General features: G+C 40.1%; 1 protein-coding gene across 1 annotated transcript in view; it reads right to left on the bottom strand.

Moving 5' to 3' along the window:
• ZKSCAN8 (zinc finger with KRAB and SCAN domains 8) overlaps nucleotides 1-6,045 on the bottom strand; it is a 48,687-nt gene extending 42,642 nt beyond the window's left edge. Inside the window, exon 1 of the mRNA XM_036868680.1 lies at nucleotides 5,897-6,045. The gene's annotated coding sequence lies outside the window, so the exon portion shown is untranslated. The remainder of the gene's footprint in view (nucleotides 1-5,896) is intronic.
• Nucleotides 6,046-17,648: the final 11,603 nt, after the last annotated feature.

Below are 17,648 nucleotides of genomic sequence, written 5' to 3'. Positions count from 1 at the left end.
AATATGTGAGAACTGCAGTTGCTCCATATCCTGACCAGCATTTGACATATAAATAAATATATATATTTAGACATATATATATAGATTTAGATATTCTAAAAGACATATAGTGGTATCTCACAAGGGTTTTAATTTGCATTTCTCTACTGACTAATAACGTTGAGCATCCTTTCCTGTGCTTATTTGCCATCCACATAGTTGGTCTTTCATATCCATGGGTTCCACATCCCTGGATTCAATCAACCACGGATCAAAGATGTTTGGGGAAAAAAAAAATTCCAGAAAGTTCCCAAAAGGAAAACCTGAATTTGCCACACACCACCAACTATTTACATAGCCTTTACATTTTATTAGATATTATAAGTAATCTAGAGATGATTTAAAGTATACGTGAGGATGTGTGTAGGTTATATGCAAAGACTATGCCATTTTATATGAGACTCGAGCATCGACAAATTTTAATATCCATGAGGGGTCCTGGAACCAATCCCCCATGGATACCAAGGGACAACTGTATATTTTTTGGTAAGTATCTGTTCAAAACTTTTGCCTATTTATAAAATTAGCTTTTTTAATAATTGAGCTTTGAGAATTCCTTATATATTTTAGATACAAGTCCTTTATGAAATATGTGACTTGCAAATATTTCCTCCTTTTCATTCTTTTAACAGTGCCTTTCCAAGAACAGAAATTCATAAATTTTTGAAGTTTAATTTGTCAACTTTTTTCTTTTAGGGATTGTACTTTTGGTGTCATATCTAAGAAATCTTTGCTTAATCCAAGGTCACAACGATTTTCTCCTGTTTTTTTAAAAAAGTTTTATAGTTTTAGGTTTTACCTTTAGTTCTATGATTGCTTTTAAGTTAATTTTTGTTCAGAGTTTGAGGTATGGATGGAGGTTCATTTTTTTGCATACAAATATCAATTGTTCCAGCAGTATTTGCAAAAAACGATTAAACTTTACCCATTGAATTGTCTTCACATCTTTGTCAAAAATCAAGTGACTATACATGTGTGGATCTCTTTCTGGAGTCTGTTTTGTTCCACTGACCTATATGTTTATCTTTTTGCCAATACAAAACTGTCTTGATTGTTGTGGCTTTTAAAATCTTGAAATCAATTACTAAGAGTCCTGCAACTTTGTTGTTCATTTTCAAAATTGTTTCAGCCTTTCTAGTTTTGTTGCCTTTTGATATAAATGTTATAATTGGCTTCTCCCACAAAAAAAAATCCTGGAATAGGATTTGTGTTGAATCTGTAGCTCAGTTGAGGGACAACTGACATCTTAACAATATTGTTTTCTATTCCATGAACATGGTATATCTGTCCATTTATTTAAGTCTTCTGATTTCTTTCATTAGTACCCAAACTATTTACCTATTCTCAAAGGACAAGATAAAATGCTTTCTTCTTAAAATCCTTCCTTAATGATTCCAATTGGAAGTGATTTCCCTCTTATTCTATACATTTGTTACATAAGTATGTATTACTTTAATGTTACTTTTGCCATAATTGTGTATTACTAGTTGCAAAGGAGTTTTGACTTTCTAACTTAATTGTATGTTTCCCATGAGTAGAGGCCTTTATCTTTTATCATACTGATAGAATTGAAGAACATCAGAGGGCTATTATTTACAATACCCGACACAGACTGTGTTTATATTTGTTGAAGAGTAAGTTTTAGATATAAGGTCTGAGGTCTTCTTTAGACCTGTTCAATTACAGGGTCCTATTTCTTTGGGGGATATATGTCTATGGCTTTTACCTTTGGTATTAGGTATCATCTCTTGCCTGCAGTAGCAGTGGTAAGTGGTCTTCCTGCCTTTGGTTATGCTTTCTTTCCATTCATGTTCCATAAAGATTCTTATTGTGGGTTGAATTGTGTCCCCCCCAAAAGATATGTTGAGGTACTAACCTTTGGTATTTGTGAATGTGACCTTATTTGGAAAGAGGTTCTTTGCAGATGTAATCAAATTAAGATGAGGTTATACTGGAGTAGGGTAGGCCTTTAAGCCAATATGACTGGTATATTTTTAAAAAGAGAAGAGACACAGAGATGGACACACACAAAGAGAAGGCCATGTGAAGACACAGACACAGAAGAGAGCTATGTGACTACAGAGGCAGAGATGGTGTTATGTAGTTGCAAGCCAAGGAATCCCAAGGACTGCCAGTAACAACCAAAAGTTAGGAGATCATGAACCTGCCATCACCTTGATTTTGGACTTTTGGTCGCCATAACCATGGGAGAATAAATTTCTGTTGTGTTAAGCCACGCAGTTTGTGGTACTTTGTTACTGTAGTCCCATGCAACTAATATACTGCTAGAGAGACTGTTTTAACAAATATGTAATACAACTCACCCCCTTAAAATATTTCAACGGGGAACCTAACTTCAGCATGGTATGCAAGGCTCTTTATGATATGTAAACCTGCCTAGCTATATCTGCTATAAACTCTCCTTCATACAGCTTTTTCCAAATGTGGCTTTCTCATATCTCCACTCTGCTGCAGTGGTTCTCAATTCTGCCCCCGTCTCCCAGGAATATTTGGCAATATTCTGCAATGTCTGCAAACATTTTTGGTTGTCACAACTGAGGGGAAGGGATGCTACTAGTATCTAGTGGGTAGAGGCCAGAGATGCTATTAAACGTACTACATGCATAACATAACCCCCACAACAAAGAATGATCTGGTCCAAAGTGTCAATGTTGAGGCTGATAAATCCTGGTCTCACAGAAATCATTTAACTTTAACTTAAAAAGTCTCAGCTTACCTATTATCTTTTAAATTAGGTTTTCCCTGTTGCCCTCACTCTTCAGCCACCAATACCCCCAACCCCCTGCCCCAGAAGATTAAGGTGCTCATTCTTGCCAAGTTATTTTTTACATGGTCCAGACATAGGATTTATCACACTGTGTATAGTATGTACTGCAAATGTCGGCCCATGGTCATGGTTTTCTTGCAAATGTTAGTTTGTAGCCGTGACCTTTTTCTTTGTATCCCTTTTTAAGCAGGGAAGTTATATTACATATCTGTATGTCAGAAAGATCACAATGGCAGCACTGTGGACAACAGGATGGAGAAAAACATAACTGAAGGCAGCACTGTAGAGAATGGAAAAGAGCATAACCAAAGGCATCATATCCAAAAGCAACTGGCAAGAAATGCTAACATCAAGATAAAATCCCAGGGCTTCCGTGGTGGCGCAGTGGTTGAGAATCCGCCTGCCAATGCAGGGGACACGGGTTAGAGCCCTGGTCTGGGAAGATCCCACATGCCGCGGAGCGGCTGGGCCCGTGAGCCATAATTACTGAGCCTGTGCGTCTGGAGCCTGTGCTCCGCAACAAGAGAGGTCGCGATAGTAAGAGGCCCGCGCACTGTGATGAAGAGTGGCCCCCGCTTGCCACAACTAGAGAGAGCCCTCGCACAGAAACGAAGACCCAACACAGCCATAACTAAATAAATAAAAACTAAAAAAATAAAAAAGATATCTTATAAAAAAAAAAAAAAAAGATAAAATCCCAGACCTGTAGTCTGCCAAGGGAAAGAAGAGGTAGGCACTTAGAAGGAAAATCAGATTACATATTGTTCCTGACATGAGTCTTCAAAGCAGTGTCTCTATCTTTCAGGGGTTTTGGGCCGAGAGGGTTGGGTAGGGTTGGCTCACAGTCTCTCAATCTAATGAAAACACAGAACTTCTCCCCATAAAAAAGCCCATAGGCACAAAAGTTTACATTCAATTTCATCAGGTTCATACACCAAACACCCACCTAAGGACTCCAGGAAGGTTAAGAACCCCTACTTAGAGAGTGTGGACAGAAAAGGAAGAGAATTTGAAAAGTTATCTTTAAAATCAGACAAGACTGGTAACAGTAGTTTTGGGAGTAAACTACAGATAGGAGAAATCAAGGAGCAAGAGATAAGGTTAAATATGGTAACTGACAACAGAGGGTTTAATTCATAGATGATAACTTTACAGAGAAGTGGGGGAATTTCCTGGAATACAGAGATTTGAGGGAAGAGTGAATTTGGACAAGAGGCTGAGATTTTGTGGAGGGTTTGAGACAAGGGGTAAACAATTTTGTTTTGAACAGACAGGATTAACACCCATGGTTTTAAAATAATTCATTTAAAAAATCAAGGAAAATTTAATAAATTCTTAAAATTTCTTAAAATAGATACTTATAGTTTAAAAACTTAAAAGGTCATTACTATGGGACATGAATTCTGAGCTCTAACTGTTTTGAATGTGATTCTGCATAGTCATAGTTTTACCATGTTTTCTTATGAATTTCCTAAAGTCAAGGTTGATCTTTAAGTACTGAACTACTGGCCAACTTCCATCTTATAATCAATGCTCGTCAATACTAGCTTTAAAAGGTTTCAATGTTAAGTGTGCATCACGCAAGAGCTTTATATTGTTGATATGTTAAAACGGTAATATAATACTAAATGACATTAAATAAAGTCTCAGTAGTGAAACTGATGGGAGTCATCTAATTATCAGATTTGTTCATATTTTAAACCAAATCAACCAACAAATCTTATCCATTATCCATTTGATTATTCTTTTTAGTAGCTCATTTTCCATTTTTAGCCTCTTCCCTCTTCCATGAGACAGTTTTTGAAAATTACAGCCTATAACTAACCAAGTACAAAGATATGTACTACAAAATTAGTCTACTATGTACCCTCCTCTCAAACAGTTTTGTGTATATACACCTGTATTTAGGTTGGTAAACACCTTGTGGATAAAGACTGCCTCTTACATTCTCTTTTTAAGAATACCTCATCAAGTTTCTTGACTTAGGAAGCTAAAATAATCAATCTTTAAAGCTTTTTCTCATCTCAAACGCTATAATCCTGTGAACTACTGAAAGCACAACCCATTTTAACAGCATTATCTTTTCAACAGATGAAGAAAGAATGTTTTCTTCCTTTAGACTAATTTAAGCCTAATTTGGGATGTTTGGGAGCTGAAAATAAAACAAAACAAAGATATTTTCCAGGCTTTAAAGATAAAGGTGAAGCAAACACTGTGCTTTATACCTACCTCAAACTGCTTAAGTTTTAACATCTACCACATTTTACACTTAACCACAGCAGAAATTCAAAATATGTATGCATTTGCTACAACAATGATTACTACATAAGTATACTTAACTGAACTAATCAAACAGAAATAGGGATCATTTTTTAGAGGTGGTAGTGGCAGTCTTAATGTTGCCTGACAAAAATTACTCGTGAGTCACTTGAGTTTTGTAAATGGGGCCCCTCCTAAAGAGTTCCCAGGCATCTGCTTCAATTAGCTTTAATAAACGAAGTATTCTGAATAAGTCTGAATTTTACATCACCACGAAGTTGTCAAAAAATGTTTCTTTTGTACATTTATCCAGTCAACACACCACCACATTCTGAATACACTACAAAGAGCAAAATAACTTAGCAGGAAAAATAGGTTTCCAAGGATAACTGGGGTTTCCAAAAGCAAAATATATCTTAAAAAAAAAAGAGAATTGTGACGGAAATGCAAAATTGCTAAGTAAAAACAATTCAGATCGTGGAAAGAGGTGGATGAAAGATAACACGGGGAAAAAAAAAGATAACCCGGGAACAGTTTCCTATTTTAAGACAAAATCGACTGCAAATAACGCCACAGAACGATGAGCGATGAAGACAGCGAATCTCTACTAAAGGTTCCCTCGCAAAAAGTTTGGGCACGCGGACTCGGCCTGCGCTGGCAACCAAAGCGACCCTTGATTCACCGAATCACCGGGGCGCCGACCTCGGCTCAGGTCCCCTCTCAAGACCCCTCACGCTTGTTCTCACCTGCGGCCTGGTCTGGCCACAAAGCACTCCCCTTCCACCGGCCCGGAGCCCGAACCGTACTCACCGTGAGTTCCAGCGGCGGCCCGGGTGGGGAAGGGACGCTGCAAAGTGTGAACAGACCTGGAGGAAGGGTTGGTAGAAAAAGGGGCGAGAGCTGTAACCGGACCAGGCCCCTCCAGCCCCTAACTTCCAAACGTGCGGAGGCACAGCACCGGCCAGCAAGCATCTTGTCCCAAGCTACTTCCGGGAGCTCTCTAGGAATCCTGGAGGTCTGAAAGCTCTATGGTCGACCGACTAAGGGGACGGGGCCACCGCGCCCCTCTCAACAGTACTCTGGGCCTAGCGTTCCTCTTGTGTCTACGCGTCGCAGGGTTGCGCGGCTCTAGGGCATCGGGAAAGTCGTGGGTAATAACGGACTGTGGTGTCACCTCTGCCCCGCGCACCTGGCTCACCCAGTCCGCTCCGCACGCTCGCTGGGGAGGTAACCGTCCCCCGGCGGGCTGATCTGAGGGAGTGCGGGGGCCAGGGATGAGAGCAGGCGGAAGCTGGGGTATCGGTGCAGGAGGATGCACCTTAAGGATCCTTATGATGCTAATTAACTAGACTCGCGTTTGGCCGGGTTAGTTACCCCTGTACTTTACTGTTCTCGCTTCATAAATATGTCCAGTCCTCTCACATAGGAATTTCTCGAGGAATTCTTGTTAATCATGGTTCATAGCTTTTTGAATCCCCTACGGCACCTAGTAATAAATAGTACACCTTATACTGTTAAGTATTCAAAAAATAATTATAATTAAATATAAATTCTTTTCGAGTCTTTACATATGTTCCACCCTTTCCTATCTTAATGAATTGTGGTCTCTTACAAAACCTGCTTTGTAGTTTATTTTTAGTGCTGAGTTAAGCTTAGCATTATGACGTAATCTGTGCCGTAAGCTTCAGTAGTAGACCCTAGTTCTAATACCACAAATTTCGAAAAACCTAAGTTCAAATCTATGCTCATTCTTTATACACCCTTACAATTTTAACTTTTCAGACTACGTAGGATTTTGAGGCGGAGGCTGTGGATGTTAATCTTAGAGATAAAACACAATTATTTTAACAGCAAAATGGGTTTATGCAGGAAAAGCAGAGAATTGCAATTTGGGTCAGGCAAGCCGTGGTGAATCATAGGCAAGTGCAAGAGACAAAGGGAAGGTCAGCTTTTATTAGGTTTTAGGAGGAGACTGGGGAGGGTTGTCTTGAAAAAAAGTTCATTGGAGAAGAACAAGAGTTAGTTGTTATGGCGGTTTCTTATTAGCTGCAAGCAGTGGTCAGTGCCTTGTTGCTGGGACAAGAAGTGATCTTTCTTAAAAGCAGGTGATGCAATTCCCATGTGAAAAATGTCCTCCCTTGTACCAGAAGAGAAGTAACGTTCTTATTATCACGGATAAGAAGTTGTGACAGAGAAAATTTTATACAAAGAATTCTGTATAAGCTGACCTTGTTAAAATCATTTTTATCTTCCTTATTCCTGCTGGTTATGCAGGCTGTACAGTGGTACATGCGTGAGAGCTCTCCTTCAGGGCTTCCTGACTCCAATTTAAATGAGGTTTTTCCTTAATTTATTTTCACATGGAAACTGTTTTACTTTGGTCCCCCATTTTTATTCCTTTAACACTTTTTCTAACTACCCATTTATTTTGGGTTTTCAGGCTCCCCTCCAGTCTTCACTTTTTAAAAAATATATTTATTTTTGGTTGCGTAGGGTCTGCGTTGCTGCACAAAGGCTTTCTCTAGTTGCGGTGAGCGGGGGCTACTCTTCGTTGCGATGCGCGTGCTTCTCATTGCGGTGGCTTCTCTTGTTGCGGAGCACGGGCTCTAGAGCGCCGGCTCAGTAGTTGTGGTGCCCGAGCTTAGTTACTCCGCGGCATGTGGGACCAGGGCCTGAACCCGTGTCCCCTAGCGTTGGCAGGCCGATTCTTAACCACCAGGGAAGTTCCTCCAGTCTTCATCTTAATTACCCCTCCTTATCTGTTCCTGCTGATAGCCACCACCGATGTTTCTATCCAGTCCCCAACCTTAACCTAAAAATATTTTGTCTACCCCCAGTAGCTTTGATTTGTTTTTAAGAGTTTTGTCATCTAATCATCACAATGAAACAAATAGCAATAAACATTGAGAAGTTACAGTGCTTCAGCTCTTGCAAAACACTTATTTTTGCTCTTTATCTCATAGTTCTTGCCTCCCGGCTGGGATGGTAACTAGAAATAACTGGCAACAGACTAGAACTATGCTCTCTGTTTCTTTTTTTTACATTAAAAAATAATTTTTAGAAACCAGAGTTGTACACATAGGTAGTTTAGAAGTAAAATAGCGTTATAACCTAAGCAAAGATTTCTCAAAAGGCACTAATAATAACAGATAAAATTGCTAAATTTGACTTCATCAAAAGTTAAATTTTCTGTTCAACAAAAAGCACCATTTAGAAAGTGAAAAGAAGCTACAGACTGGAAAATATCTTCTTACTTATTTATTTATTTTATTTATTTTATTTTTTTTTGGCTGTGTTGGGTCTTCGTTGCTGCACGCGGGCTTTCTCTAGTTGCGGTGAGCCAAGGCTGCTCTTTGTTGCGGTGCATGGGCTTCTCATTGCAGTGGCTTCTCTTGTTGTGGAGTACAGGCTCTAGGTGCGCGAGCTGCAGTAGTTGTGGCATGCGGGCTCAGTAGTTGTGGCTCGTAGGCTCTAGAGCGCAGGCTAAGTAGACGTGGTGCACAGGCTTAGTTGCTCCGTGGCATGTGGGATCTCCCCGGACCAGGGCTCGGATGCGTGTCCCTTGCATTGACAGGCGGATTCTTTAACCACTGTGCCACTGGGGAAGTCCCTGGAAAATATTTTCAATACATATTTCTGACAGCCGGTATCCAGAATATATAAAGAACTCTTACAACTCAATCATAAGAAGACAAACATAAATAGGCAAAAGTCATGGACACACACTTTACCAAAGAATTCATATTGATATATGAATTATCAATAAGTACATTAAAAGGTACTCAAGGTCATTATTCATCAAGGAAATATAAAATTAAAGCTACTACACATCCATTAGAATGGCTAAAATTAAAATGACTGACAATACCAAGTGCTAATGAGGATATGAAGCAACTGGAACTCTTATACGCTCCTAGTGGGAGTGTAAAATGGTACAACTAGTTTGAAAAATGGCAATTTTTAATGAAGTTAAATAATGCCTACATTATGACCCAGTAATCTCACCCTTAAGTATTTACCTAAGAGATATGAAAACATAAGTCCATAGCAGCTTTATTCATAGTAGGCCCAAACTGGAAAAACCCAAATGCTCATCAACAGGATAACAGAGAATCAAATAGTGTTATGTTCATACAGTGGAATACTACTCAGAAATTAAAAGGAGCTACTGATAGATGAACAATGTAGATGAATCTAAAAAATATTATGTTGAATAAAAGTAGCCTTGTATGAACAAGTAAAATTAATCTCTGGTGACAGAAGACAAAAAAATGTTTACCATTGATTGGAGTTGTAGTTAACATGGTTGCATACATATGTAAAAATTCATTGAGTTGCACACCTGATTTGTGCATTTTACTAATAAAAATACATTTAAAAAAAGTAGGGACTGGGCTTCCCTGGTGGTGCAGTGGTTGAGAATCTGCCTGCTAATGCAGGGGACACGGGTTCGAGCCCTGGTCTGGGAAGATCCCACATGCCGCGGAGCAACTAGGCCCGTGAGCCACAACTACTGAGCTTGCGTGTCTGGAGCCTGTGCTCCGCAACGAGAGAGGCCACGATAGTGAGAGGCCCGCACACCGCGATGAAGAGTGGCCCCCACTTGCCACAACTAGAGAAGGCCCTCGCACAGAAACGAAGACCCAACACAACCAAACCAAAATAAATAAATTTAAAAAAAAAAGAATAGCTCTTTAAAAAAAAAAAAAAAAAAAAAAAAAAAGAAGTAGGGACTCCCCTGGTGGCGCAATGGATAAGAATCCACCTGCCAATGCAGGGGACATGGGTTCGATCCCTGGTCCGGGAAGATCCCACATGCCGCAGAGCAACCAAGCCTGTGAGCCACAACTACTGAGCCCACGTGCTGCAACTACTGAAGCCAGCATGCCTAGATCCTGTGCTCTGCAACAAGAGAAGCCCGCGCATCGCAACGAAGAGTAGCCCGCCTCACCACAACTAGAGAAAGCCCACGGGCAGCAACAGACCCAACACAGCCAAAAAAAAAAAAAAAAAGTAAATAAAATTGAATAGTACTCTCAGGTTTATACTGTGAAAAACACCAGGCCTCACTCTTCCCTTCCGTTATCAATATCTATTCCCCAGAGACAACCACTTTAACTCTTTCCTTTTACTCTTGATATTAACCTCCATATTTATAAATAACACGCTAACACTGCCATTTCTTGATTTTTCGGGTATAGATATATTATCTATTGACTTCCTGCTATGGAAAGTAAGCATTTAACCCCTTTAAATCACTACTACAATTAGCCACACCAGGGTTTAGAACATATTTTAAACTGCCTGAGTCGCTAGGTCCAACAACCATGACAGCCCCACCAAAGCACAAAAAATGTTAGACTCTGGTTACTTATACTTTCCTTATTTGTATAAGCAGGCGACATGTTTTTAATAAGACTCCAAATATTTTCCACACCTAGGGCCACAAGGGTGTTCCCACATTTTCCATAGTTGCTCTACATTTTAGTTTCAGAAGCATAACTTCATATAGTGTATGGACTAGCATATTAATTCTCAAATATTTTGGTCTCATGACTCCTTTTATACTCTTAAAAACTAGTGAGGACTCCAAAGAGCTTATGTTTATGTGGGTCATATCCATCAAGATTTACTTTGTTCGAAATTAAAACTGAGGAATTAAAAATATTTATTCTTTAACAATAACATACCCATTACATGTTAACTTAAGTAACATATTTTGTTACTTTAATATTTTATGAAATTTAACTATATTTTCAAAAAAAGTAAAAGGAGTGGAATCATTTCACATTTTGCAAATCTCTTTAATGTCTGGCTTAATAGGAGGTGGCTTGGTTCTCATATCTGCTACTTCATTCAGTATCACACTTTTGCTCATACTGACCCCTCTGCTAGAAGTGTACTTCCTACTACTCTCCACTTACCTAAACTCTATCCATCCTTCGAGGTCTGGCTCAGATTTCACTTTAAACAGAAAGCCTTCTCTAAGAATCCAAAAATGAGGTGTGTAAAAATGAGAAAATGAGAGAGAGGTGGTATAGAAGAACATGGCTTGTTTTAAGTTCAAGTTGGAAGGGTGACATATATCTACTTCCTTTCCCTCCCAAGAACACACAAATGACTGAAAAAATTTAAAACAAAATAAATAAATAACAGTGCTAGAAAATAAAGAGTGGAGCAGAAATTTTGAGGAATTTCTGGAAAAGAATAAGCAATTGGGATCAGATTGTTGGAGAAGCAGAGGAAATTGCCCTGTTAAACACCAGGGCCAGGTATGCATCTGCAGAAGAATCCTGGAGAAGTTCAAACCTCAGGACCAAGAGTTGCAAATGGCAAGAATGGGCTATCCATTTAAGAACTGCATTTGGGACAGTTGGATATCTCCCTTTTTTAACTGGGAGCCTCAGAAAGAAGCATAGCAAAATTTGAAATGACTCTGGACCTCTACAATGGAACAAGGAGGAGGAGAAAGAGGTTCTCATTTTTGGTAATTGTGTAGGCACCCAGCCTGTCTGCTTGCTCCCTGTTCACTCACTCTACAGGAAGGCCTGCCTACTTACATACAACCCGGACTGACAATTTCCATTGGGATAATACCAGCTGCACAAGCAGCCTCCTACAACTGCAGCGGAAACTCCTACTACCTAAATTAACCAGCACAGGACTCCATTCCTAAATATAAGCATCCAAACCAGAGGACATTTAATGAAAATCAGGTGCAGAGCATGAAAGGAGGGACAAGAGTAACAAAGAGATCTGACCCCCCAAAAGAAAGAGACAATCCAGAGAACAGAAGGAAACTTTAAATAAATCAGTTGGGGAATGAATGCTGAAGACCAATTTGGCAGATGTCTTCTAGGTAAATGAGTATGTTAAGTATTTAATCCACGCTGCTCTAAACATAGAAATGGGTTAATATAAAAAAGTGGAAAAAAACATTTAGGTTGAAACATTCTTTGAATCTCTACTGATCAGAAACAGAATAAAAATGCAAAACAGTGAGCAGGGCAGAAGTTGCAAGCTCGGTGGATAGGCCTGCTGAGCTAGGGGAGGCCACAAGGCACAGGTACAGCTTCTAAGCTAGGAGCTGAGCCAGGCCACCTACTTGATTTGTGACTGGTGTTGCCATATCCTCATTATTTCTGCAGAGTGGTGACTTTAAATTTTCACTGTGAGAACTGGCTTTGATCTGGGGCCCTGTGGGCCAGGTGAAAGTTGCTTTAAATCAATTCCAGGGTGGGAGCCAGCAGATTTCTCCTTTGAAATGTTGCTCTTCTCTATTATAGCCACCTTCCTCAGTTCTAATTACCTCATACCTACATGACTGCAGCCTTGAGATAATCTTCATAACTTTAGTCCATTCCAGATATATTTACTAGATTCATGTTCCTTAAATATCATTATCATTTCCCCAGTCGCAGACCCTGAGTGACTCCTTATCCCTTACTAAAACAAATGTAAACTTCTGTTTGCCTTTTATTTTTATTATATTTTAAAAAATTAAAATAACAAAATATGAAAAAAACTAGAATCTTAATGTATATAAAGTTTAAAAAAAGGCTGACATCTCCTCTAACCCCAGATGCTATTACCTAGAGTGCTGGGAAACAATTCTCCAAGGATCTCTCACATTTCTCCAAGGGTTCTGACAGATTTTCTTTCAGATTATCTTTTCAAAGATGTTTGTATCTCCTTGTGGAGCAGATTTGTTTCCTGACCAGGATAATAAAGATATTGCCTCACTCTGGGGCAAGGTTGGGCAAAGACCGGCGTTTCCTATGCTTGGGGTTCCTCTGCTAGGATGCAAACCCATTGCGTGAGCAGCACCCACTGGGGCCCCTCCACGTCACTCCTCTGGCTTTGAGGACAAGGGGAGCATGAAGCTCATGATGCTTGTGTCATTAAGTAAAGTCCTTTGTCTGACACAGGAGCCTAGTGACTACCATACATTTCTGACAAGAAAAGTGGTTTCGCTTGTTTTGTCAACTAGCTAAATTTAGTCAGTCTGATTCACTTTCTCCCTTCTGTTCTTTAATTCCTTCTCCCTAGATCTGTCCTCATTCATCCAAGTAAGTACTTATCAAGAGCCTACCATGTGCCAGGAGCCAAGTGAGGTGAAAATGCTGGGATGGGCCACTATGTGAAGCTCACAATGACTGTCAATCTTTTGTATTCTTCGTGGTTTCTCCCTTACTCAAGTCTTGCACTTTACTTTTCTTCACATGAGCTCCAGAAAAGCAAAAGTGACAGTTGGTTAATTAGTCCTATTTGTCTGACATGGATGAGTGATAGCAGATACAGGGGAGGGGAAGGAAACGTCTAAAGACTAAGTTTTTTACGTGCACTCTCACAGTCGTCACAACCATCCTATGAAACAGGCACTATATTATTCTGATTTACACAAACGAGGAAACCGAGGCTTAGAGAGGTTAAAAAAATTGCCCTTGATCCTAACAGGAAAGTGGTGGAGCGGGAATTTGAATCCAGGTTTAAAGAATACCAGCGCCAGTACTCTTCACCCATTTCATTCTGGCCCTCATTTCCCCTAACGATCAGAGAAGTTTAAACAGAGGCCAGTTTTCCTCTCCCTTAGTGCCCAAGGTCCTGCCAGATCACGGTGAGCGGGGCACAGCAGGTACCGTTGGCAACCCCGAGACGTGAGTGGAGGAAGCTCCTCGGCGCCCCTTCCTAGTGTGACCGAACGTCCCAACCAGCCCCTCTCGCAGAAGAGAGGGGCGCCTGCCTTCCAGGATGAACTTAAGCAGAGGAAACCCCCTTTCCCTGTCCGCGGTTGACCGGGCCTTTCCTGCACCCGAGGCCCCTAAGGCTTCGGCCCACTCCCGGCCTGGGCCCGCCGGACCCGCGCTCTAGGGAACCGCGGACTGGGGTCGACAACTGCGCGGAGGGCGCGGAAAGGAAGCTGCGGACCGTGGAAGGAGCCTGTCCCCAAAGTCACTCTCGGGCCTCTCGCGCAGTCCTGGAGGTTTCCACAGGCTCGTGGTTGGTCGACTTTTCGAGAATGCCCCCGCCGCTGTAGCTGCGTCCGAACCGGCTGCGGGATAGTGCGTTTCCGGATCTCCCCCAAACGGGTCTCCTCTTCCTCCACCTGGGAGCCCTGGGCTTCTTTCCAGGGGGGACCTCAGTGTTTCTGAACCCGGGAAAGACCGGCCCCCTTTTTCAGCGCTCTCGCGACTCCCAGCCATTTCCGGTAGCTAACGGTTCCAGAGCTCCCCGGGCCGGGATTTGCGGCCCGGTAAACGGCGCTGTGAGCTGGACCCGGCGCCGGGGGCTGGAAACCGCCGGGAGACGAGCGCTGGCGATAAGTGCCGCAGTGAGGGTCACCGGGGTGGTGTTCTCCGCCGGTGGACAGGTGGGGCCGACCGGGCTGGGTTTGGGGTTAGGTACTTAGGGAGCAGTTCAGAATTAGGGTAATTGTTAACATTACAGGAATTATTTTAAAACACACACAACAGCAACAAATGCAGTGAATTCATGAAGATCAAATGCCAGTTAACTAATTTAAGCAGTTTGGGGGGAAGAAAATGCTGAACATGATGCACTTTGATAAACAAGAAGACCTAACTGCGCTATTGGCAGCGGCTAACATAGCACTTACTATGTGTCGGGCACTGTTCTAAACCCACTACATTTGGTCACTTATGTAATTCCTACCTTATGAGGTAGATACCATTTTACCACCGTTTTACTGGTGGGAGACCTGAGGCACAGAAAGTAAGCCAAGGTCATATAACTAGTAACAGGCAGAGTAAGGATTCGTACCCAGGCATTCTGCTTTTAACCTCTGCTCTACTGCCTTTCATTGATAACCTTGACTTTATCAGTTTAGGAAATGTGCTATCCAGAAGGAAGTTTGTACAGAGACATGTTATTATAGTGGTGTTCTGAATCTCATCAGGTTTGTTGGCAATTTCCCTTTAGACAAAGGGCTTAACAAAGGGTGCCTTCCACAGAAAGTTTTAAGGAGAAAAGAATACAAATTTCCATTTAACAAATTAATTAGGCCCATAATTAGGCCCCCACACAATTTCAAAGTCCCTTCTCCTGTTCCATTTCTCTCTAGATTTTTCTCTGTTCTTATTTTGTTTCTTCTAGGTTAAATCATTTGAAATTCCTGATATTTGACTGCTTCTGACACACAGAAATGGCAATTTCATACGTTTAACCCAGTATTTAAACATCTTTTTGTGTGAGAATTTAGGAGTCTACAACAGTCTTTTAGCAAATTGTTTTGGCTTTGTCTCCAAAATATACCTTGAATCTGTTTATTCCTCTTCATGTCCACTTTGGACCTGTGGTTGGTGCCACCACCTTCTCTCATCTGGATTACTGCAGTAGCCTCTTGACTGGTCTCCTTGCTTCTGCTCTTTTCTCACTCTTGCTTCCTTAAGGGACCAGAATGATCTTTTAAAAACAAAAATCAGATCATGTCCTTCCCTTCCAATGGTGTCCCATCATGCTTAGAATACATATCCTGGCCCCTGCTCACCTCTCTAGCCTAATTTTATACCACATTCCCCTTAATCCAGTGCTTTAGACCCAATGACCTTCTTTCATTTCCTGTAAACACCTCAGATTCATTCCTACTGTAGAGACTGCATTAGCAATTCCCTTTGCCTGACATGGTCTTCTTCAGAACTTCCCAAGGCTGGACATTTATATTTCAGTTAGAATGTCAGCTCTCCAGAAAAGCCTTTTCTGACTACTTGTAGTAGTCATTCAGCCACTCTGTTTCATTTCAATTCATTATTTATATTCCATATACCACTACTCCTATTTGATATTTGTCTTGTCTTCCTTCACTGTAATACAGGCTTATAAAAGCAGGGATTTCTTTTTTTTATGAAAAGACAGAAGCAGCTCCTTTATTATAGCCCAACAGTTGTGACAAATGAAGACACATCCAAGAACAGATAATGAAAAATTTTGAATTATTGTCATTGTTTCTCATATTCCTGAGACCCTTGAATTAATATAGCAAACCAGTCTGAAGATAAAAAGCTAGAAGCTTTATCAAATACATTATGTCTGGTCGAATGTCTATACTGAACTAACTCAAAGTCCTGGTAGTAGTTTGGGTTTTGTGTAAGAAATGGCATAGATTTTTCTAGGAGGTATTGATTTACTTATTCTTCATTTGAAGCCAAACTGTCTGACTATGATGGTTTTATACTTTTCCCATTGGAGTGTCATGTTTATTTCTTCTTTATTTCTGACTTAGCTTTATCTACTTTCTGGAGGAGCCAGGATGTTCTTTTCCATAGGTGTCAAGAATACTGATCCAAGGGGAAAAATGAATTTAAGGTCAACCCTTGAGTAAGAGAGTGCCTAGAAAGTAGCATTAAGTGTTTATGCAAAAAACTCAACTTGTGCAAGAGTTAGACATTATGTAACTTATAAATATATGCAGTAGGTTAAGAAATGTTTTAACTTTAAATTATTTCAAAGATTCCAGATTTATTGTGTTGTCATTACTTTACAAATAAGAATGGTATTTTCTTTCCCATCTGACTCCTATTGTACATGCAAATCACCACAATAATGTGAATAGCTATTTACATATTTTATGTGACAATGAAATACTAAAATTGTTCGAAATATGGAATTATACATTTGCTGGAGGGTTTAGGATTTTAACCTAGTAGATAAGGAACTATTTCCTGATTCTGAAAAAGGATTTCCTTCCAGCTATGTTTTTATATATTGATACATGGAATATATAACTATTTCTGCATTTTTAGATGTCCTCATATTCATGTTTGTATTTTTATATAGAGATAGTAAAATAGAATTTGTTTATAATTATCTACTTTCTAACTGCTGTTGATTGTTCTTCATAGGAAAGTTATTTTTAAACAAAAAACATCAAAAGCACGTAATCACTTCACGTCTTTGAGATAAAGTTAAGGCTATAGCAGAGTTTTCCAAGACTATCTACTGAGTGGAGTAGAGAAAAACAAAAAGGCACAATAACTGGTTTAATGAAATTTCCTTCCTTGTACCCAGTATTACGGTGATATATAATAGGTTAATTCAACATACATGGGAACTTATGGTTCTTACATATAGAAATTGTTCCATTGCTAATTTCCCCAAAGAGACTTCTGCAGTAAATACTATGAAGTGTGTATTAACAATAATGCATAAAGCAGGTCTAACCTTTAATAAGTCCTCTCATGCAATGGCATATCCAAAGACCTTTAGTCCCTATTGCTGTGCTATTGGACTTGCCAAACAAACCAAACTTAAATCTTATTAAATTGAAATGAAATTGTAATCCCAAAATAACAATCTATTTTTCCCCCTCTTCTTTCCTTCCTCCCCACACCTAACCTGAAATGCCCCGCCTTTTCTTCCTAATAGTCTTCCATCTGAAAGGACAGCATTATACCTTTAATTTTAACATTCACTATTTTTCTCATAGTCTTACATGGAAATATCTTGTTATATCCTGCTCTATCCCCAATACCTAAAATAGAGGTGTGGAACATAGCATGCACTCAGTAAATACCTGTTGGATTAATGAATAAGAAGAAATAGGTAA

The sequence above is a fragment of the Balaenoptera musculus genome, chromosome 11, assembly GCF_009873245.2.
Source record: "Balaenoptera musculus isolate JJ_BM4_2016_0621 chromosome 11, mBalMus1.pri.v3, whole genome shotgun sequence".
NCBI classification, from domain to species: Eukaryota; Metazoa; Chordata; class Mammalia; order Artiodactyla; family Balaenopteridae; genus Balaenoptera; species Balaenoptera musculus.
The sequence above is the reverse complement of the archived record's forward strand: the minus strand, read 5'-3'. Positions and strand labels throughout refer to the sequence as shown.